General features: G+C 43.5%; 1 long non-coding RNA gene and 1 other non-coding gene across 2 annotated transcripts; both read right to left on the reverse strand.

Moving 5' to 3' along the window:
• Window positions 1-8,625: 8,625 nt before the first annotated feature.
• On the reverse strand, window positions 8,626-12,291 carry LOC136357166 (uncharacterized). The gene is made up of 2 exons (XR_010742331.1): window positions 11,886-12,291; window positions 8,626-8,835 (listed from the first exon to the last, which is right to left on the reverse strand). It is a non-coding gene; the product is annotated as an uncharacterized lncRNA (long non-coding RNA).
• Window positions 12,292-16,555: 4,264 nt separating this feature from the next.
• Window positions 16,556-16,662, reverse strand: LOC112939760 (small nucleolar RNA R71). The gene has a single exon (XR_003243630.1). It is a non-coding gene; the product is annotated as a small nucleolar RNA R71 (small nucleolar RNA).
• Window positions 16,663-23,962: the final 7,300 nt, after the last annotated feature.

The raw sequence follows: 23,962 nt of genomic DNA on the forward strand, positions 1-23,962 counted from the left end.
CCGGCCACACAGAGCCGGTCAGACCGCTCGGGATCGCCGGTCAGACCGACGGCGTGCGGCCGGTCAGACCGCCCCTGGTCACCGGTCAGACCGCCCCTGGTCACCGATCAGACCGGCCGTGCAATGCCGGTCAGACCACCCCTGGTCTCCAGTTTTGCTAATTTCGCACAAAGATTTAAAATCAAGCACCGGCTCTTCTAATATTAAAAATAATCCCTTCTTCACATTATAGCCAGATGCTTGTTGTGCCAAGTCATTTGCTCTAGAATTATTATGCCTAGCAATATGTCTAATAGCAAAATTATCAAAATTGGCAATAATATCTAAACATGAATCAAGGTACCTATTTAGTGATCCGTCCAAGCATTTGTAGACTCCGGCGACTTGTTGCACCACCAATTCCGAATCACCAAAAGCCTCCACATGTTTAGCTCCAACCATCTCCATAACTTGTAAGCCGAACAATAAAGCATTGTATTCGGCTTGATTATTTGTACAATAATATTCCAAACGAACCGATGCTTCATAACACATGCCATTAGGTGAAAACAAAACTACCCCTATGCCTTGACCTTCTTTGCAAGAAGAACCATCAAAATAAATCTTCCAAGGTATAACTTCAACTAAGCAAACCTCTCCCTCATGAGCAATATCTATATGATGGTCTACTATAAAATCACATACAATTTGGCCTTTCATAGATTTCAATGGTTCATAAGCCAAATCATATTCTATCAAAGCATATGCCCACTTGCCAATTCTCCCACTTAGAATTGACCTTTGCAACATGTGTTTAATAACATCGGCTTGACAAGTAACTATGCATATACTAGATAACAAATAATGCCTCAATTTGGTACAAGCATAGTATAAGCATAGACAAAGTCTCTCTATAAAAACATACCTCGTTTCGGCATCTAAAAGACGGCGGCTCAAATATGTAATAATATATTCCTTGCCATCTTCCTCTTGCGTCAAAACAGCACCAATGACTTTGTCTTCGGAGGCAATATATAACCGAAAAGGCTTTCCGGCTTTAAGCGCTCGCACAACGGGTGGAGTAGACAAATACCTCTTCAACTCTTCAAACGCCTCTTGTTGTTTTTCCCCCCAAGTAAAATCGGCTTCTTTTTTCAAGCGAAGTATAGGAACAAAAGCATCGATTTTACCCGCTAGGTTAGAAATAAATCTTCTCAAATAGTTCACCTTACCTAGCAACTTTTGGACCTCTTTCTTGCATGTCGGCGCTTTGAAATCACGAATCTTTTCTATCTTCTTAGGATCAATCTCAACTCCTCTCTCATGCACCATAAATCCTAAGAACTTCCCCGCCGACACACCAAAAGCACATTTAAGTGGGTTCATCTTCAAACCATACCGGCGCATCCTCTCAAAAGCTAACCTCAAATCGGCTATGTGTCCTTCCATACCATCCGATTTGACAACAATATCATCAATATAGATCTCTAGGATAATACCTAACAAATCATGAAAGATCAAATTCATTGCCCTTTGATATGTTGCACCGGCATTCTTCAACCCAAAAGTCATGAGAACCCACTCAAACAAACCAACAAATCCCGGGCACCTAAAAGCTGTCTTGTACATATCCTCTTCCGCCATAAAGATTTGATTGTAGCCGGCATTACCATCTAAAAAGCTAATCACCTTATGACCCGAGGCATCATTAATCATCATGTCGGCTATAGGCATAGGATATTCATCTTTGGGAGTAGCTTTATTTAAATCTCTAAAATCTATGCAAACTCTAATCTTACCACTCCCCTTCTTCTCCACCGGGACTATGCTAGATACCCACTCCGCATAACGACATGGCCTAATAAACCCCGCCTTCAACAACCGATCAATCTCCTTTTTGACCCGGTCATATAGTAAATGATTAAAACGACGAGGTGGTTGCTTATAAGGCCTAAAACCCGGTTTAATTGGAAGCCGATGCTCAACAAGCTCACGGCTAAGACCCGGCATCTCATGGTACTCCCATGCAAAGCAATCAACATACTCTTTAAGTAGCTCGATTACTTTAACCTTATAATCGGCTCTCATATTTTTGTTTACAAAAGTCGGCCTTGGTTTAGTTCCATCACCTATGTCTACTTCTTCCAAAGGATCGGCCGATGTAAACCCTTTTCCAAGCTTCTCTATTTCCTCAAAATCCTCAACGGTTTCACCAATATCGTTCTTTGTAGACCGATATTCTTGCACCCTCTTTTGTAACCACTCTAAATTAGCCTCTTTACTCATTATACAAATTTATATGGCTTAGCCGTGCTACACTAGCCGGCTTTACAGAGATAGGTACAAATTTGCCATCGGAGATACTAATAAAATCATAGCTAGAAAGATCCCTCCCCGATAGGCATTGGATATTCCCATGACGCCATTCAAAAGTAGCATCGGCCATTGCAACCTCGGCCGATGTATCCACTTGAACAATCTCAACATCATCGCCGTTCCATTGAATTAAACATTGATCCAAGGTAGAAGGCACACAACAATTGGCATGGATCCAACAACGACCCAAAATAACATTGTAGTTACCTTGCACATCGACGATGAAGAAAGCGGTTGGTAGCGTCTTGTTCCCCACGGTAAGCTCCGCCGAAAAGATACCCTTCGCCTCCGTTGGTTCACCGTTGAAGCCATTGAGAATCATGTTGGTCTTCTTCAACTCATCATCCTCACGCTCCAACTTCTTGAATAACGAGTACGGCATCAAGTTCACGGCGGCACCTCCATCCACTAGCATCCTAGAGACCGGCTTCCCATCAACATGGCCTTTGAGATAGAGAGGCTTCATGTGACGGTTTGACTCATCGGGCTTCTCAAAAACCACATCTTTAGGACCTAATGAAAGTTGAGCAACCTCGGCTTTATCCATAGCATAAAACACCATAGACAACATACATACCATGTTGATATCCATGTCTTCTTTTGGAGACGATTCACCCTTGTTAACCGATTGTTCTTCCTTCTCCTCTACATCAATCGGTTTTTCCTTCTCTATGGATTTAGGCCTCCATACCAGTGGTGGTCGCAACTCATTGAACCTTTTATCTCTTTGTTCTTCGGCCTTTTTCTCTCTTAGTTCTTGGGCCCGAAGACGTTGCAACCTTCTCTTTTGCGTAGCCGTCAAATCCTTAGGCATCCACCTAGGATTCGGCTCTGTTCCAGGAGGTAAATAATGCCCTCTATTAATCTTGTTTGAAGACGATGAAGCCCTCACATCGCCTATTGCAGCCCTCTCATCAAACCGGCGCTGGAGCCCGGTCAGACCGGCCGTAGACCACCGGTCAGACCGGCCAGACGCGCCGGTCAGACCGACATGTGGCGCGTGGTCAGACCGGCCTGAGGCGTCGGTCGGACCGTCGTCAGGTCGGCGGTCAGACCGGCCGTATGGCCGCGGTCAGACCAGCCAGAAGGCCTGGTCAGACCGGCCGACTGCGAGGAGCTGGTACCGGCTTCGGATTTCTTGTTCGGGGACACTCCAACTCCATCTCCAGAAGGTATTGGCACATCATGAGACCCCACTTTGATAGTAATCACCTCCGAAGTCCTTTCCTCCATCTTGACGCGCTTTCCTTCCCTCTTTTCTTCATTAGCCCGATTCTTACCATAAAACCGGCTATTGTTTGGTGAAGACAGACGCTCATGGATTGGCCTCCTTGGTCCTCCCCACCCTTGGTTGAATTGCATTGGAGGCATATAATTGTACATTGGCGGCGTTGCCCCCCATGGCATGAAGTAAGGATAAGGATAACCCGGCGGCGGCATTGGATAGGGACCCCATGACATGTCTTGTGGATGATGATATGAAGGTGAATGCGACCGTCTTGGTGAATGACCAAATCGCTCCCTAGGAGGTGATCTTGGTCTTTTCCCTCTGTTGCGAATCTTCTCACCACCTTGCCTCTCATATTTCTCCAAGAGCATATCAAAAGTCACCTTGGTCTTCCTAGGGGCCTTAGAAGTCGAAGCTCCACTCTTATTTTCTTTCCAAACACCCACCTCCGGCTTCTTTGGCACTATCATCTTAGGCCTCGGTTCACCAATGACCACTTCCTTTCCCTTAGTAGATTCGGCTTGCTCCGGCCGAATCAACACCTTCTTATCATTGAAATTAATTGTGTTCACCGGAAAAGGATCATCATCAAGCTTCATCTTGGAACCATTGGTGAACTTCAATCGTCCTTCATCTATGGCCGATTGAACCTGTCGTCGAAACACATTGCAATCATTAGTAGAGTGAGAATGAGAATCATGCCATTTACAATATGCTCGACGTTTCAACTCTTCTTGAGATGGTATGACATGGCCTTTAGGTAATCTAATTTGTTTTTCTTGCAAAAGATAATCAAAGATCTTATCACACTTGGCCACATCAAAACTATATTTAACCTCACTTTGCCGATCTTTCGTGGAGTCGGCATTAAGTTAGAACAAACAAAAGGCTTATTTTTATTAGTCCATGACCATTCGGCAACATAAATATCATGATCACCCTCTTCCTCACTATCACTAGCCTCAGGGTAATCAACTACATTAACATTAGGCTTTTTGTCAAATGGTCTAGCAAATTTTTTATTATCCTTAACCCGACTTTCTTGAGCCAGAGCCCTTTGCATGAGTTGACTAACATCAAGAAATTCTTGGCCATCTAGTCTTTCTCTAAGAGGAGCAATTAAACCATTAAAAGCAAGACCAGCCAAATCTCTATCAGTTATATTCAAAGTATAACATCGGTTTCTAACATCCCTAAATCTCTTAATATAATCAATGACAGATTCATTGTATTTTTGCTTAACCGATGTCAAATCACATAACCTAAGCTCAGTTTCTCCAGTATAGAAATAATCATGAAATTTTTCTTCTAATTGAGCCCAAGTATGAATAGATTTTGCCGGTAAAGAAGTAAACCATGTAAAAGCATTACCGGACAAAGATAAAGAAAACAAGCGCAATTTAAAAGTATCACTATTAGCCTCACCACATTGCGCCAAAAATTGACCTACATGCTCCCATGTGGTCTTACCATCCTCACCATTAAACTTGGCAAATTCGGGAACTCTATAATTACGAGGAAACGGCACATTATCATAATAATCAGGATACGGCTTTTTGTAAGTTCTAGCACGATTCCTAGTTTTGATCCCGAATCTATTCCTCATAATATCACTAATTATATCCTCCATATTATTAGGCCCTTGTTGATTTGGCGGTGGATTTGGTGGCCTAATAGGTTGTGTTTGTGGCGCAATATTATTATATTGGCCTTGTCTAGTATCGGGAGGATATCCCCTAGCAACATCGTTATAAGCATTGGGAACATGTGGGGGAACTTGGGGACTACTCGTAGCAGTAGATACAGGGGAATCAAATGTTCTAAGATGATACAAATAACTAGCATTAGTCATAGGATCTATCCCCTGTATAGGAATAATTGCGCTGGTCTGACCGGCCCAATGCCCGATCTGACCGGCGTCAAGAGGCGCGGTCGGACCGGCCTGAGTCCCGGTCTGACTGCCGGGGTAATACCCGGTCTGACCGGCCGTCTGGCCGGTCGGACCGGCCGTATACACCGTTCCTTCGGTTTGACCTATAGGAGGTTGGTTAGCAGTGGAAGAGGCTTTATTTTTCACCATGTGATCGGCCAAAAGAGGGCCGAATTTAACCCTTAAAAACTCATCAAATTTACCCTCAAAAGTTGCATCTAACTGATCTTTAAAAATAATCATAGATGAATCTATTGTAGATTCAATTTGTTGTTGGATAGATTGTGATACCTCATCATTGCTTACCGAGCCGGGAGCGAGCTTAGGACGTGGTCCGGGCTTGATGATTACGCCTTGACGGGTCCTAGTGCTTGCCCTCATCAACGCCTCCCGTGTGAGCTCGTTGATGTACTCCTACATAGCTTTACGATCTTCTCCTTCGAAGTCATCCAATGTGACCGGGATCATATTGGATGGCTCCACCTCTGTCTTGGATGGCGGCTTCGTCATGGCGAAGTCGAAGTTCAGTTGACGATGAACGGATCCCGTCCCCAGTGGAGTCGCCAAAAATCATGTTGGCAACTTTTTGTGACAAGTTGACAAGCACGATCGCAGCACCTAAAGCCTTGCGGTGATCCTAGAGTCGCCAACCACCTCGATCTAGCAAAGAGCTAAACCTAGATGGGTTTTGATAACTAAACCGGCTAGCGGAGCCGATTTCTAGATAACTACCCGTCTCGTGGGCAAAACGGAAGGTTTTCAGGACAAACCTACAAAGAGGTGTCGCACTCTCGCAACGTCGGCGGACGGTTTACGGCGCAAACCGACAAAGATGGACAAACTAAGAGAAAACTAAAAGCAATATGAAAAAACGATTCGATTGATTGATAGTAGATTAGATTTTTTACAATGAACCGGCCATGTCCCTTATATAGGGGTTGGTCTTGCCCTCTACAGGCCCTCCTCCACGTCCAACTCGGGATAGAAACCAAAGGAAACCCGAAACATGCCTTCCCGAGCAAGGAAACCTCGAGACCCGATGAAACACAATCGGACTCGGCCCTGCCGGTCAGACCGGCCACACACCGCCGGTCTGACCGGCCCTCAACCGGCGGTCTGACCGCCCAACACACGGCGGTCAGACCGGCCCACTCGGAGGAAACCGGTAGACTTCCAAATTTTGGCAATCCTTCCTATTTTAATCCTAGGTGCCAAATTTGGGTGTAAACACTTAGTTTCCTTTGTTGCTAATCTATTTTCTCGTGCAGCAAGTTGAGAAAGCTTTGATGATTGAACCTGACGACTAGATAACTTCTCTTGCATTTCCATCATCTTCATGCGTCTTGTGTGAATATCAGATTGGACTTGGTCTAACTTGTATATCTCTTCAGCATCAGAAATATCGTTGGACTTTCCCTTGCTTTCACGTGCAGCTCTTTTAGCAGCCTTTTGTCCGATTGGCCGTGGGGTTTCTTCAACATCTGTTATTAGACGACTTCCTTTTAGATCTCTCTTGAGTGCATCATTATATGCATTCCACTTAGGCTGATCACGGCATGCGTACCATACATCTATTAGAACGAACCATCCTAATTTTTTGTTATCGGCCTCATTGAACTTATGGGCCATGTCAATCCACATTTGGTCAGAGTAACCACTAGTATATGTGCGCTTAGCCTTCAACCAACAGCCTTGGAACAGATCCGTCCGTGTGTTGAGTTTGTGCCAACGCTCCTTGGCTTGCTTTGGGCTTCTCCATCTATTCTGTGGTGTGGTTTTATTGTATTCTGTAGCAACATCTCCCCAATATTTTTCAGCCTTCTTATCATTCCCATTAATTGGGTCCATTGAATTGTTCAACCAAGATCATCTACAAAGATAACAAAAGAAAGTGTAATTATGCACACATATTCACAATGCAAATCAAGTAAAATCTGCATCATTCTCACCAGTCTAACATCCTCCTCTTGGGTCCAATTTAGCTTCAATTTGGTCCGAGCGACACTAGTGTCATCATCACTATCAACATTGACATGGTCCTGATTCCCAGTAAATGGGGGTGGAGTGGGTGTTGCAAGCGGCATAGAAGAACCACCATTAGCAAGTGGTGGTGAAGAACCATTAGCATGTAATGGTGTGTAGTGTGAAGGCGTGCCGGCAAAATTGTAATGTTGAGATATATTTGGCTGATTGTGAAAAAAACTCATGAATCCTCCAGGTCGGTGTGTACCATTTCCCCTGCAAGAAGCTCACAATTTCAGTGCCTTAATGTTAACAGTGAAATTTGGTAAGCCCGGAGTAGTCATCGGCTTAGAGTCAGCATCGGCTTCGAAGTCCTGAGATTAGCCAATGAGAGTTTTCAAGTCGTCAGTTGTCGGATTCTTGCTATATTCGGTTAAGGAAATTGATCTACTAAAGGAAGCTTATCCAGAAGAGACCGAGTTCAAAGAGAATGCGGCATGGTAAGTTATCTATTAATTAGGAATAGTTTGTTAGTTTCCTTTTATCTTTAGGAAAGTGTGTTTAGTGTCCTATAAGGACTTTATCTTTTCCTTTTATCTTTAGGAAAGTTTCTTTCTTGTCCGACAAGGACTTGTATCAACCAATGGGTATAAATATGTACACCCGGGGTATATGTAATCTATCTCCACAGATCAATACAATTCGGCGCATCGCCACCTTTTACCTTTTCTACTTTATTTTATCATCCGGCGGGACTTGGCACCTGACGCGGGGCTGCATCGGTGTTCGATCTCCGGCGAAGGGGTAAGTCCAATGTTCCGTCGGCCTAGGCAATTGTATCGTCTACGTCGGCGTCGTTCAAGGCTGCATCAGTACATTCGACCTCTTGGATTGCTCTGGTTTGGATGATATATTCGCCTACCTATTTATCATATGTCTTTGTTAATCTAGTCTTAGCATATCAATTTAGCTCTATCGGCTGCTTCTCGTTTTAGGGTTTCTGCCGGTATCGGCTAAATCGCGTTGCTAGATTAGATTAGCTTAGACATCTACCACCATGAAAACTCAGTCAACGGCTTGATTGTCTAGATATTATGTTTCTTTTCATACTTAGTGCTGCATCAGTTAAGTTTGATCTACTAAGTCGTGCTTAGAACAAATTGATAATAGAGTACAATTATTACTCTAATTAATAAGCGAATAAAATGTCATTACAGAGGTAGATAGTTCCTCTCAATCAATAAAGATCTAAGCAGCGGAAAAAATAAGATAAACAGCGAGACGACTCCACTCCACAGGCAGCTTGACCAGGGCTACACCTAATCCTCCACACCATCAGCACCACTGTAGAACTCTTCCTCTGATGAATGATTGCAAGGTGAGTATATGACATACTCAGCAAGCCACGCAGCAAATATGAAAGTGCACAGGATAACAAAGGATGGCATAGTAGGGTTTCATTTGCATAAACAGCATTTAATAAACATTTCAGAATTTAATAAAATAGTTAAGTAATAATTAAACAATATTAATCCAACGCTATACAACATACCCTGTTGCATAGGCCCAACCATTCTGAACAACCATCCCGGCTGCACAGTTCTATCTCCAAACCAGGAATATACCATTTCAAACCAGGAGCTAAACAAATTATTACCAGTTATAGCATCTTTTATTATGGTGAGAAGTGTGAAACTAATCACGAAAGACATTGTTAGACCTGCCCATAACCGCGAGCACGACTATTCGAATAGTTTTACTCTGGCCAGAGATGTACCACTGTACCCACAAGACACAGCCCCACAACATGTCACCATGTGCCTCAATACCACCACGGTACCTCGGAAAGGAGCTGTGACAGTACCCCCGCACAACACAATCCACCACAGCGCACCTTTCCTGGATCATAATCACCCCCTTATAAACAAGGCATGGACTCCCCAGCGACCCCCGTGGGCTTATCTCCGCCACTTCTCAGACTGGTGCTCCGCAATGAACCATGCTATACAAAAGGTAAAGCCGTTGCCCACGCTAGCTTGTGGTTGGCACGGTTAATGTTTCACAACCGAAACTCGTGAACCGGTCCTTAATTGTCATGAGCACGACTCTCAAAACCATGTGCTCACAACCCACCATTATCAAGTTTTAGTTGGCAAGTAATTAATTAACCAATCACGATTGACCATCGTGAACTATCATTAAGCCATCATTAAATAATAGTGAGTCATAAGTTATCCCAATAGTGTGCTAATGTTTCTAAGCATTGCTAAGCAATCGTATCTAATATCTAGTTGAACCAATATATAAAGCCCAACTAGTCAAGTTATAATAACCCAAGGTATCAAGGAATAAAGTAATCAAGAACAAAAGGGCTATAACAAACAATAGGTTAATTCCACCCAATGACATTCGAAAATAAATGCAATAGTTGAATAGAAACAATAGCTTTAAACGGGATCAACATGCTCAAAAGGTTGTTTGGGATCTGTGTGACTTGTCTTGCTGGCCTTGGAACTCTTCAAATTCTTCTCCTGCGAAAACGAACTCTCCGGAAACGTTGGAATCTAAACAGAAAAGAGCAAAAACACCAAAACAGCACATAAACAAGCATGAACAGTGCATGTGGATATTTTTAACATGTAGATCTCTATTTTAGAAAAATTTAGAGACTTGAACCAACTAAATCCGAGCTAAGATGAATTAGTTATGAATTTTTAAAGGTTAAATCGGATTAAAACACTTATATGGATTTTAATTGAATTATGACGCAATAATGAATTATTTTTGAAAAGGAAAAGGGAATTATTGCGTCAGCGGCTAGGGTTCGCGGTGGACCGGGTGCACGGCGGCGGCTCACGGAAACAAACGGCCGAGATCGATCCTATCCAAAACGGATGGCCAAGATCCAACGGTCTATGACCGGTCTACGACGGACGGCAACGATGACGTCGGCGATGACGTCATCACCGGCGGCGGCTCGGGCGCGCAAGCTCGTCGGCGAACGACGGCGCGACGACGCGAACGGAAGACACCAACACGTAGAGGGCGACGCGGCGAACTCACCGGTGACCAAAACAACGGCGGAAGATCAACGAACGGCGACGGCGTTGAGGAAGAAGCGGCGGCGACCTTCGGCTTCACAACGGCGACGGTGTTCCGGCGGCCTACGGCGACGACGGAGGGGCGGACGAGGTCGGCGATGGCTTGGCGATCACGACGGCGGCCTTCCCGAGTGACGACGACGACCGGAGCGGCGGCGGCGCACGGCTGGACGAACGGCGGCGACGGCAGCGCACGGCTGCACGGTGCTAGGGCGCTACCGACGGCGGCGGGCAAAGGCAAGGGTGGCGGCAGGTAGCGGCGGGCTTGGGGGTCCTTTTAAAGGGGCAAGGAGGCGGCGGCGAAGGCCCACGGCGACCGGCGACGCGATGGAAAGTCTAGGGTTCGGAGGAGAGAGATCGATCCGAATCAAACTCGAATCCACGGATTTCCAAAGCGATTTAGACGATGTTTCCAAAAGGGAAAAGGTAGAGTGGATTCCGAAGATCATTTCCCCTCTACTAATTTCATCGGAAACGGAAAGGGGTGGCCGGATTTGGAAGGAGACGGCGGCGGCGCGACGCTAGGGTTCGGGCGGCGGGCGGCCGGAGGAAGACGACAGCCCTGACAGGTGGGCCCCACCTATCAGCGGGCGGACACGAGCGCGAGCGGGCGGCTCGGCTGCGGGCCGGATTGGGCCAGGAGAGAGAGAGAGAAGGTTTTGGGCCGACTTTCGGCCCAAAGCCAAAAGAGGATTTTAAAAAAACCTTTTTCAATTTAAATTATTCATGAAATGCAATTCCATTTATTAAAAATACTTCCTTAGCTCAAATAAATCCCAGAAAAATCTAGGAATTATAGAATTAAGCAAAGTATTTAATGAAATTTTATCTGGCCCCATTTTATATTGGAATTTATTAATTAAAATTAGATCTTCTCTTCTAGGCTTTTAAAATAAATTCTAATAATTCCAATTAAACAACAATTTATATATTTAGGATTTTTAGGGTGTGACATACTCCCAAAAAATATAGAAACCTTAGTTTGTACAGAGAAATAACATAACATGGCAACTATAGGTCTCTTCAGTTTCAGCATGGCCAAAGATGTACAATAACTTAATCTGTACAGACCTATATGAACAAACAGTAACCTTATGGATTATATACCAATATTTATCTGTCAATTTATATGGACTGCTTTGAACGATGTATTTCAGAAAATCTTGGACTGATTTACTCATTGTATTTTCAGAAAATATATCAAGTTTAGAACATGGCAACCGTTTAATAATTTCATTCAGAGAACAAAAAACTTGCAGAACTGAATCTTCGTAAGATAGTAGAGATTATTGCTGGGATTTGTGGTTACCAGCTCTGCATATTTGCATGTGGCGAGGACAAATCCGGCGTAGCAGCTTTATCTGAGCTTTTGTCTGTCTGTATCCATGAAGGAGATGGGGAAATATGGCCACCCGTCGCAGCCGCGCTTATCCTAGATGCAGAGAAGGGAGGTATTCCAAGATAGGGAGGAAAGGTACCAAAGGCGGCGGGGGCATCAGTTGAGGTGAAGCAGAAGCCGGAGGTGTTGGTACCGACGGAGGATGTCTCAGGCACCGATGCCACCTTTGTCCGTCTCCCAGCCATACAGCCAACGCCGATGGAGTGAGTGATTGAGGAGCAACGTCGGCGGCGAGGTGGAGGGGAAAGGTTGGTGGCGAGGTGGAGGATCCAAGGCAGCAGCGAGGTGGAGGAGCGTAGCGGCGACGTATTGGACTGGAACCCGATCTGCCGATTTCAGCGCCATATTTGGGGTCGAAGAAATTGGATGGCGCGCATCTCTGGTCCGATTCCCGCCCTCCCGTATCCCGATCCCTCACCCGCGCCAAATTTCTTCCGCGCGCAATTTTTACGTTGGATCTGGAGGCACGGCTCTGCTGGAAACCGATTCTACAACGGAGGGCTCTCCTCAAGTCTGCTCGTTTTTTGCGCGAGAGGAGCCGATGCTTCAACGATGTCACAGATAGCATCGTTGTTTCTCTCTCATCGATCATCTCTCTTCCACGTCATCTGATTTGCCTATGTGGCACTGGAGAGAGCCGGCTAATTAATGCCGTTGTACGTGCCCTTACTCTATTTTTCTTTCGCATTTACATGATATAAATGCTAAGTTAAATCAATTAACTGCAAGAGTATATGATAACGGTCGAAATGCATGACAAGAGACTGCGGACGTACGTATTATCACCTGAAAACTAGAGGCGTTTATGCAAAAATTGATGACATGGCAAGCTGATCTTCAGCTGTTCCCTATGGTGTTTGGGGAAATTAATATTAGTGTAACCCGTTGTGTGTATTATACAACCCATCTGTTATATGCGTAGTCTTGCTACATGCATAGTTCAGAGGTGCTGAGACACAAGATATATGGAGGGGCAGCTTTTCATTCATTCTTTCATCCTTTTAAGTGTACAATCTATCATCTCTTCCCCACTATTTATAGGTATAGCCTCATCCACCTTTCATATTTAGTGATCCGCTCTTCATGGGCCGCTGGTTCCCTAACACTCCCTCCGTGCTCTCATTGTGTGATGCTTGTGCATCAAAACTCTACAAAAAATTCATGCGGTGTCACACGAATTGTCTCATTAAAAACCTTGATAAGAAACTCCAGTAATAACTTATCAAGGGAAAAAGAGTACAATTCATCCAATTCTTCGTTCAATCTTTCTAAATTGATTTGTTGGGTATTTGAATTTTCTATATTAAGATTCTGAATGAATCAGTGAAATTCTCCCCTTAAATTTTACATTCTTACAAGTCTCATTGTTCTGGTTCCTTGGACACATCTATTCGAGAAGATGTCAACAATGACCAGTGATAAAATCAGCAAGATTTTCACATAACTTAGCATGCAATATTTCGTTGTTTATATGCAATTCATGTGCATAGAAGAACTTGGGAGGTTCATATGCTTTGAGTGAGTTTGTTCATGTGAACTCATTTGCATTGTGTGTCATACGCTACATTATTTTCAAATAAAATAATGGGGTTGAGATAATTTTCGAACCACGATTGCTGGAGCGATGTAACCATCTCTCAAAGCCATGCCAAGGCTATGTATAGTTCAATGATACTTAATTCGGTTTAGTCCCGATTAGCCAAGTATTCGAGTGCTGCTATCACACACTCGTGTTTGGAATTTCGTCCCAATTTTAGCTATAATTGACTACTCCAAAGCCATGCACCTTGATCACTTTCTAAGTGTGGTTGGACTGATGTACTAAGCTTCCATCTATCATATTTTTTAGCTGCAAGTCTAAGCGTGATTTAGATTCAGCCAAACATTTCAATTTCAAATCAAATTCAAATTCAAAATGAACGAGTTCGCTTCTTCAATTCTTTATAGATTATTATATACATTACATATTGGTTTAGGACTAAGTACTTTTTTATGTACTGTTATGCAAGTGTCCAATCCAAGCTCCTGAAAAGCATCCAGATTTTATCTTCAGTGTTGTCTATATTCAGGTTGTTTTTTTTTTGAACTTCTAGTTGATTAATTCCATTCAACTCCTGGTTGATTGCCAATAAGTTTTACTGTCTAAAGGAAACATTGCCCATAATAGGTCTCATTGTTAACTTCTATTGGTTGTATGAGACTCTATGCGAGTATCCATAGATATACGAGGATATGCATTTTTCATATGTTTCTTCTTCTTGCTTAATGCTTTTTGATGTGGGCATGATCCTCTTAGTGTACCAGCGTTGTGTGTACTCTAACTGCTGATTTTCTTCCTTGATGGGAAGTGTTTATTATGAGGCTCCATACCACTTGCCAGATCTCAACTGCCTCCCTTTTTATTCAGTTGGGTACTTTTAGTGACTTTGAGTATGATAGTACCTCTTCCTCTGTTTTCACCAGACGTATCTATTGATATTACCAAAATAGAGGAGAACTAGTGATGCTTGCAATGAATAAATATGTTAGAATAATAATATTCCACTAGTAGTAGGTTTACTAACCTTTTGCAGAGAATGACAATAAAGTGGAGGAGAATCGACATCAACACAAACGATAAATCAATCGGACGATGTCGAGAACCAGACTTATGTATGAATGGGCCGAGAACTCAAAAATGACACGACACACTGGGCCAAAATTCACAAGTCTACGAAGAGGAACACCAGAGGAGGCCACCAGCCAACTTGTGGGCTGGTTGGGACAGCCCAGGGTTCGGCCGAACCTATGCCAGCGCCGATGGATGCAGGGTTTTGAGGGAACGGTGGAGATTCACTCCCTATGGCTGTTGGAGGGTATTACCGACCTTTCCAACCACCATAACCGTCATTACCTGCCTATTTAAGGAGTTCACTCTCTTCACTTCAACACACACCTCAAGAAATAGCTCTCTCATTTCTCTCAAGTTTAGTTTAGTAGTATCTAGCTGGTGGAATAGGAATAGAGTAGAAATCAGGAGTTCGGAAGTCTTCGGAAGAGTTCGGGTATGGCTCTAGTAGCTTTTCTCTTCTCTTTTGTAAGCTTTGTACTTTTATTAGAATACTCTTCTAAATACATTTATGGTATTGAAATACTTTCCGAGTATATGAGTACCTACTTTACATTATGTTCATGTTATACTGAATATACGGCTAGCTTATCTAGAAGATGCTTTGGTGCGGGTATAATGTTTGCTTATGCAATTCCTCTATGTCATGACGATGATATTAGAGAAGTATCTGATAGTTTAGGCGTGGTGTCTAGATTACGGGATATCATTATTTGGGGTTATATATTGCGGATGAGAGGTGGGCCGCTGATGGTGATAGCTCAGTACGGGTATTCCTCCGCGCCGGTATATAATCCTAAGTTAATTTCCTAGGGAGGGTATTCCTCCGTATTTAGCCCTGGTTGTATGGTCATGATGGGCTGTCGTAAGGAACTCGGCAGTCAGGGGTGGCTTCTCGAAGTACCAGGAGGGCATCGGATAGAGGGTATTAGCTAGTATACCAGTTAACTAGAATGTATGTATACTATGTGTATTAGAAGTATAGGAATAGATTTTCTTTCTCTTTTCTTTCCACTAAGATAAGATAATATATTATGAGAATGAGTAATAATGCTTGTGTGTCATTCTACCCTTGGATTATCTTAACCCCTGCTTAGAATATGATTATCATAAGTAACATATAAATTATTAGTCAAGCTCTCTCTACATGATCTTCCCACGGGATAAAATAAATACGATACCCTTGGAATACTCTCGGGTGAAATGCTACAATGGTATATCTGTGCGCTTGCGGATGAATTCTGTAACCATAATATACCAGGAGTATTTCTGCGCCATTGCTGGGAATTATATTTCTAGTAATGTCGTTAAGAAATACCAACAAGCATTTCTGGCGCCGTTGCCCGAGAAGATTCATAATAGAGATTACTTGAACTAATACTTTATATTTACCTCTGTATAATCATTTTCCTTTGCAGGCTAACCTTGGTTGTTTTCACTGTTTGTTGTGAAAACAGGGTAGTGCATGACTGGTTTCAACCTGCCGGAAAACTTCAAAGAAAATGCAGAAGCTTTCATCCGGAGCGTCAGGCCGCGAGTTGTTGCTCCGCAGAAAACTCTACCGACAGAGAAACCAGCCGTACCAGCGCCACCGACCTTCAAGACTATGGCCAACAAGACTCTTCGCGAGTTCGCTGCTCTCTCTGCTGACTATGTGGCCATTGGGCCACAGGTCAACATAGGGGACGTGGATTTCGACTTGAAGTCCAGCCTTATCATGATGGCGTAGGCTAGCCCGTTCTGTGGCAAGCCTAATGAGGATGCCAATGCTCATCTGCAACAGTTCCTAGAGATTTGTAGCACGTACACCATCAAGGGCATCAGTCCCGACGCCGTCAGGCTGCGACTGTTTCCGTTCTCCCTTCTCGGGAGAGCGAAGCAGTGGTTTTATGCCAACCGTGCTGCTGTCAACACCTGGAACAAATGCTCTACATCATTCCTCTTGAAATTCTTCCCGATGGACAAAACCAATGCCCTTCGTGGAAGGATTTCCAGTTTCTAGCAGACAAGGGACGAGTCTATTCTAGAAACATGGGAACGACTGCAGGAGTACGTGGCCGCCTGTCCTCATCATGGGATGGACGACTGGCTGATCCTGCAGAATTTTTACAATGGACTCACCCCAATGTCCCGCGATCACCTGGACGCGGCAGCTGGAGGGGCCTTCTTCTCTAAAACAGTTCAAGGAGCCTTTGAACTAATAGAGAAGATGGTCTCCAATATGGGTTGGAGCGAGGAACGACTCCAGACCCGTCAGTGAGGCATGCACACCGTCAAGGAGATGGAATTACTTGCTGCCAAGCTGGACCTCCTCATGAAACGCTTGGACGACCATGAGAAATGGCCACAAGGCACCGTCAAGGCCTTGGACTCTCACGTCACGTGTGAGGTCTGTGGCAACATAGGTCATTCTGGGAATGACAGCCCGGAAACCCGTGAGGAGGCGATGTACATGGGCAACAACAACGGGTACCGTCCACATGGAGGTTAGGGGTGGAACCAACCACGCCCATATTATCAAGGAGGTAACAATAACGGTAACTTTTCTAACCAGCCCTCCTTGACCAACCACGCCCATATTATCATGTTGTTTGTTTTGTTGCTTGACCTTCCATATTCGAATTATTTCTTTTCAATTACACGCACCCAACACATTGATTTTTTATTGAGTGGATTTAATTCATTTACTTTGAATGTTTGAGTTTCTTAGAAAATTCAGGATCTATTGATGTTCAGGGCAGTTTTTGAGGATAATGCTTTCGTTCTAGTTACTCAGAAAGTTTATTATAAGTGGAACAAGTGTGGCCTATGGTCCATGAGATTGACTTCGTAGATATTGTTTATTACCTCTAAATAATTGGCAATCAAAGATAGACTTTTAGTTGTTGAAGGGGAGGCTCTGCCGAAATTTCTAATAATTTTGGAAGTTAGTGGTTTGAGTGATTTATGGTGTGGCACTCTAGGTACGTGGTTACTTGGGGTGTTACAATCTCGTTTTCGTGCAAGCTAGAACTACTGATGCATTAAGCAAAAGGCTTGCTGCCAATGACAAGGACGTAGAAAACATCAATGTCAAACTAGAGGGCTTTGCTTCTGCTTTTCAAAATCAGCTGAGCTTTAATAAAATGATAGAAATCCAGTTAGCTCAGCTGGCATCCTTAGTCCCTGCAACTGAAACTGGGAGGATTCCGGGGCAACCCGACTCCTACATTGAAAATGTCAAGGCGATCACGACGAGGGGAGGTAAGTCCACTCGTGATCCGTCGTATCCTAACCCTGCAGGAACTAATGGATTATCAAACGAAGCACCATCTAATGACACGGCTGACAAGGAGGTTCAGCCAGAAAAGACCGTGCCGCAAGAGTACTGCGACACATAGTTGCTGCCATTTCCTTAACGGATTAGGAAACCGTATGTAGACGAACAGTTCGCTCGTTTTGTTGAAGTAATCCAGAAGATCCACATCAACGTGCCATTGTTGGACGCAATGCAAGTACTGACATACGCCTGTTATCTCAAAGATATACTCAACAACAAGAGACCGCTCCCAACAACGGAGGTGGTCAAGCTGACGGAACAATGCAGCAACCTGATACTCCACAACCTCCTGGAGAAGATGAAAGACCCGGGGTGTCCTACGATCACCTGCTCGATCGTGGCACAACAATTCGACCAGGCCTTGTGTGACCTTGGAGCCAGTGTCAGCGTCATGCCAAAAGACGTCTTCGACAAACTCAACTTCACGGTGTTGGCACCAACACCGATGCGCCTCCAACTGGCTGATTCATTAGTCCGTTACCCGGCAGGGGTAGCGGAGATTGTGCCAGTCAAGATACGGGATTTCTTCATCCCGGTTGATTTTGTGGTGCTGGACATGGACACGGGGAAGGAGACACCACTCATCCTGGGGCGTCCGTTCCTTAGCACCGCAGGAGCCAACATTGACGTGGGAACGGAGAACAGCCTGGTGAAATTCATGTAGAATTTCCTGGAAAAGGAAACAACGATGCCCAGGAACCGTTATTGGAAGACGCCGGTAAAATCACCTATACTGGCCAAGAAGTTAGAGCAGCTGGCTCAAAAGAAGCCGTCTTCCGCACCAAAACCAAAGAAGGTGTGGAAGGAAAAGCCAAAGATGTCCGCTCCATCACCTCCGGAGACGGGTGGAAAATCCGGGCACTGAACCGAAAGGAGGTACAGTCTTGCACGTTGGACTTTAAACGACGCAACCTTCACCAACAAGTAAATTGGTATGTATCCGCATATTTACTTTCAACAATTTGAATTTTTGCATCATCACATATTTGAATTTCAAAATTGCATTTAGGATTTTTGAATTTTGAGGAAATTCTTCAAATGAATTTTTCAGAGCAAACCAAAATAATATTTCCAACGAAAATTCGCTATGCCATGACTACACTGACCGTTGGAATCCAACGGCTAAAAGTGGGGCCGGTTGGGCCCACCAGGGGTTCGGCCGAACACCCTGGTTCAGTCGAACCAGCCAGGCAACGGCTACCTGCCGCTTTTGGCAGGGTAACGGCTAGTGGGTCCCACATGTCATTTCTGACTGTTGTGGGTACCCTATAAAAGCCAGCCGGCTGAGAGAGGGAATTCCACCCCATTTCAACACATTTTCATTCCCTCTCCAAAGTTTGCTCTCAAGTTCATTCAAGCTTTGATAGTTTCCCTCAAATTCAAATATTTAGTTGCATACATACAAGTTGCTTTGGTGAATCTAACCGGCGGGTGAAACTCTTGTCATTCCTAACCCCCGCCGAGTTAGTCCATTCTTGCCCCATTGTGCAGTATGAGGAGGCGATTGTCTCGTCTGTTCAAAGGGTCCGGCTCTTCATCAAGTCATCATGACGAGTCTAGTACTCGTTCATCAGCCGATGTCTCGATGGAAGACGCCGAAGCTCCGTGACGACTCCGGAACGACACCGACCTCGATCTTGTCAGTGATCGGGAGAGACAAGCCTACTACATGCTGAGCGACCGGGAGTATGCTCACACGCGAGAATACTCACCGGAGTTGCTGAAAATGATAGGTATGGATGTTGAATTTTGTTCTATTTGGAAAGCTTTTGGTTGGCAGAGATTTGCTATGGTAGATGAGCTTGGTTCTTGTTTGCTTACTTTGCAATTTCTGTGCACTTTGAAAGAAATAGTAGATGGTATTTCTTTTCACTTTTTCCGTAATGAGTTCACACTCACATGGAAAGGCTTAAGTACACTTCTTGGTTTTCACGATTCCTGTAAAATCGATCACCAGAAAGGAATTTCTGGGTTCGAGAAAAATAGGTTTTGGAAAGATATTTCTGGTGCTCCAATTTGCAAGAAACCTAGAACGAATGATATCCATAATCCTACACTGTCGTGAACTAACCATTCCCCTGCAGACCATAGAAGAATCTCGTGCAGGTGGAACATACAGGGAGACGCGCAGCATGACAAGGAACGAACGAGAGAGTTCATCATCCTCAACACCCGTGCAGATGTATGAGGCAGGTTGGGCACCAACTGGGGATGCACCCGGATGGACCCAAGCTCCACGCCATAGCATCGGAGTCTCAACCTGGGCAACTGCCAGTGAGGACCTGTGGCATGCGCCTCATGATATCCAATGGGGGGACAATCAACCTCCCAGGTCAAGTGGTGCGCCTCCATCTCCAAGTGAATGTCGCTCGAGTTCCTCTCGTTGGGACTTGGGTGAAATAACTAGGAGAATGGACACCCTTGATATGCAGACGGGGGAGATTCAGTACAACCTCACGGAACACATAGCTCAAACACAAGAATGGCAACAATCTGCTGATGCTCAGTTTGCCAACATCAACAACATGATGCAGCAACAGCACGATGACCTTCAGGCGTACTTTCGTTTTCAGGGATTCAATCCTTATCAAGTACCCTGAGCGAAAGCCAAGCTTAGGGGGGAGACATCGCTCCCCCTACTAAGGTAACTTGTATCACATTGCATATTTCCCTTTCCAATTGCATCTTATAAAAATAAAAACAATATAAAAATTTGCAAAATAGAATATACCAAAAAGATAGGATAGGTTTGAGTCATGCTAGGTAAGACAAGCTAGTTCTCTTTGTTGAGATGATGAATAGTTGCTCTATTTTATATCTCTTATATATGGTTTCTTGGTAAATGCTCTCTCAAAGGTTAAATATAAGTAGCCAACAATTATCCGGGAACCTGAGGTAAATGGGCTGCACTTGCTGATCTAAGTCTAGGTTGTTGCGAGATATGAGATAGTAAATATGAGTTGCTATGACCCTGATACTAGTTTGACTTGAATTCCAGATGTTTTGTTTTTCAAAATGATAAATTGAGAATTCCTCATTTGATATAAATTCCTACTAAAGCCAAAAATGTGCTATCATGATTAAACCATATACATTTTGGTTACTTGTCATTCCATTGAACTTTGTCAAACTCTTGTGACTCGTGTAGGTACTTCTCATGCTCTATGATCAAGATCATACACCCACACATATGCACATGCTAAACTCCTACACAAGGAGCTAAGCAATATTCCATTTCCATTTTACCACCAAAATAAACTCTCCACGCTTTCATGTGCTTTCTTCTCCTAAAAAAAATGGAGGGAAAGGCATGGTTATGAGAAATAAAGTTATGCTCCATCAAGCATGAGCATGATGTTGAAATAAAAAAAATGTAGCCATGCCCTCTCCTAAGCAATAAAAGAAGGATTTTTGGGAGAAGAAAGTAAGCACAAAGGAGAAGCATTTTCTTTATTTTTCTTCATGTACCATTTCCACCATATACCACACACACATTTTGCACGATCTTGATCTTGAGTATGTTTAGTTATCTGCTTTAGTCTAAGTTTTTGACTTAGTAATAAATGTGAATGCAAGTATGCCATGTTTGATCCCTACCGAGCTCCACATATAAAACCTTAGAGTAGGAATAAAAAAGGCAACAATTTGGTGAGGAATTCAAATTGATACACTTGGAGAGACTGAGTGAATCATTTGAGGAACTTGGCTTTCTTTTGCAAAATCATTTGAAAACTTCCGGAATAAGAGTTGAATAAAGATTGGGTGATTGGTACTCTAACTTGCTATTCTATCTTTCAACTTCTCAAGGCAAGGAGAAGCAGCGTCTCGTGGGAATCAGGGGTAAGGGTAAGCCACCGTGCCAAAGATTATTTAATCTGAGAGAGAGTATATATACCTTGCACCTGTGTCTTTGAGATATGCAGCATAGTTGCAACTCCTGATCAACAAGCAAGTCCTTGTTTCCTTTCGTCCTTCACTCGGGACGAGCAAAGGTTTAAGCTTGGGGGGTTTTGTTGACGGTCGTTATCAATCAATTTCGACCGTCAATATTACCAAAATAGAGGAGAACTAGTGATGCTTGCAATGCATAAATATGTTAGAACAATAATATTCCACTAGTATTAGGTTTAATAACCTTTTGTAGAGAATGACAATAAAGTGGAGGAGAATCGACATCAACACAAACGATAAATCAATCGGACGATGTCGAGAACCAGACTTATGTATGAATGGGCCAAGAACTCAAAAATGACACGACACACTGGGCCAAGTCTATGAAGAGGAACACCTAAGGAGGCCACCAGCCAACTTGTGGGCTGGTTGGGCCAGCCTAGGGTTCGGCCGAACCTATGCCAGCGCCGATGGATGTAGGGTTTTGAGGGAACGGTGGAGATTCACTCCCTATGGCCATTGGAGGGTATTACCGACCTTTCCAACCGCCATAACCATCATTACCTGCCTATTTAAGGAGTTCACTCTCTTCACTTCAACACACACCTCAAGCAATAGCTCTCTCATTTCTCTCAAGTTTAGTTTAGTAGTATCTAGCTGGTGGAATAGGAATAGAGTAGAAATCAGGAGTTCGGAAGTCTTCGGAAGAGTTCGGGTATGGCTCTAGTAGCTTTTTTCTTCTCTTTTGTAAGCTTTGTACTTTTATTAGAATACTCTTCTAAATACATTTATGGTATTGAAATACTTTCCGAGTATATGAGTACCTACTTTACATTATGTTCATGTTATACTGAATATACGGCTAGCTTATCTGGAAGATGCTTTGGTGCGGGTATAATGTTTGCTTATGCAATTCCTCTATGTCATGACGATGATATTAGAGAAGTATCTGGTAGTTTAGGCGTGGTGTCTAGATTACGGGATATCATTATTTGGGGTTATATATTGCGGATGAGAGGTGGGCCGCTGATGGTGACAACTCAGTACGGGTATTCCTCCGCGCCGGTATATAATCCTAAGTTAATTTCTTGGGGAGGGTATTCCTCCGTATTTAGCCCCGGTTGTATGGTCATGATGGGCTTTCGTAAGGAACTCGGCAGTCAGGGGTGGCTTCTTGAAGTACCAGGAGGGCATCAGATAGAGGGTATTAGCTAGTATACCAGTTAACTAGAATGTATATATGCTATGTGTATTAGACGTATAGGAATAGATTTTCTTTCTCTTTTCTTTCCACTAAGCTAAGATAATATATTATGAGAATGAGTAATAATTCTTGTGTGTCATTCTACCATTGGATTATCTTAACCCCTGCTTAGAATATGATTATCACAAGTAACATATAAATTATTAGTCAAGCTCTCTCTACATGATCTTCCCACGGGATAAAATAAATACGATACCCTTGGAATACTCTCGGGGTGAAATGCTACAATGGTATATCCGTGCGCTTGCGGATGAATTCTGTAACCATAATATACCAGGAGTATTTCTGCACCATTGCTGGGAATTATATTTCTAGTAATGTCGTTAAGAAATACCAACAGTCTCAAGTTACTTAGGTGGTGTGAAGAGTCGGAGTTTCTTGTCCTATTATTTTTACCTGGGGCCTCTAGACAAGATGAGGGATAGCTTTACTTTCTTCGGTATTTCACCCTCCTTCGGTGCATTTCAATTATGCAACTAGTCAAACTCTTCACAATCACAAAAGTAATCATAAAGTGATTTAGTAGTTTCAATTCTTTTCGTACACTTCTGGTGTAATTGAAAGGACCTTGATGTCGCCTAGAGAGGGGTGAATAGGCGTTCCTAAAAATTATCACAACTTAATAGCATATTGGAATGATGAGAACTTTCGATTCAAATCGGAACTTCCGGTATGGGATTCGAAGTTCCGGTCTCAACCGAAAAGTTAGGCGGACAACGGAATAAAACACTAGCTATGAACTTGTACCTCAAACAAACAAAATGTATATGAATCAAAAGGTGACAAATAAGATATCTAAGCAAGATATAAGTTCACCAACTAAATCAATTAAGTATGCAAGTAGATCGGGTAAAAGCAAGCTCAAGCACAATATAAGAGAATGCAAGAATGGGCAAACCAAGAGA

This window comes from Oryza sativa, chromosome 7, assembly GCF_034140825.1.
Source record: "Oryza sativa Japonica Group chromosome 7, ASM3414082v1".
Lineage (NCBI taxonomy): Eukaryota > Viridiplantae > Streptophyta > Magnoliopsida > Poales > Poaceae > Oryza > Oryza sativa.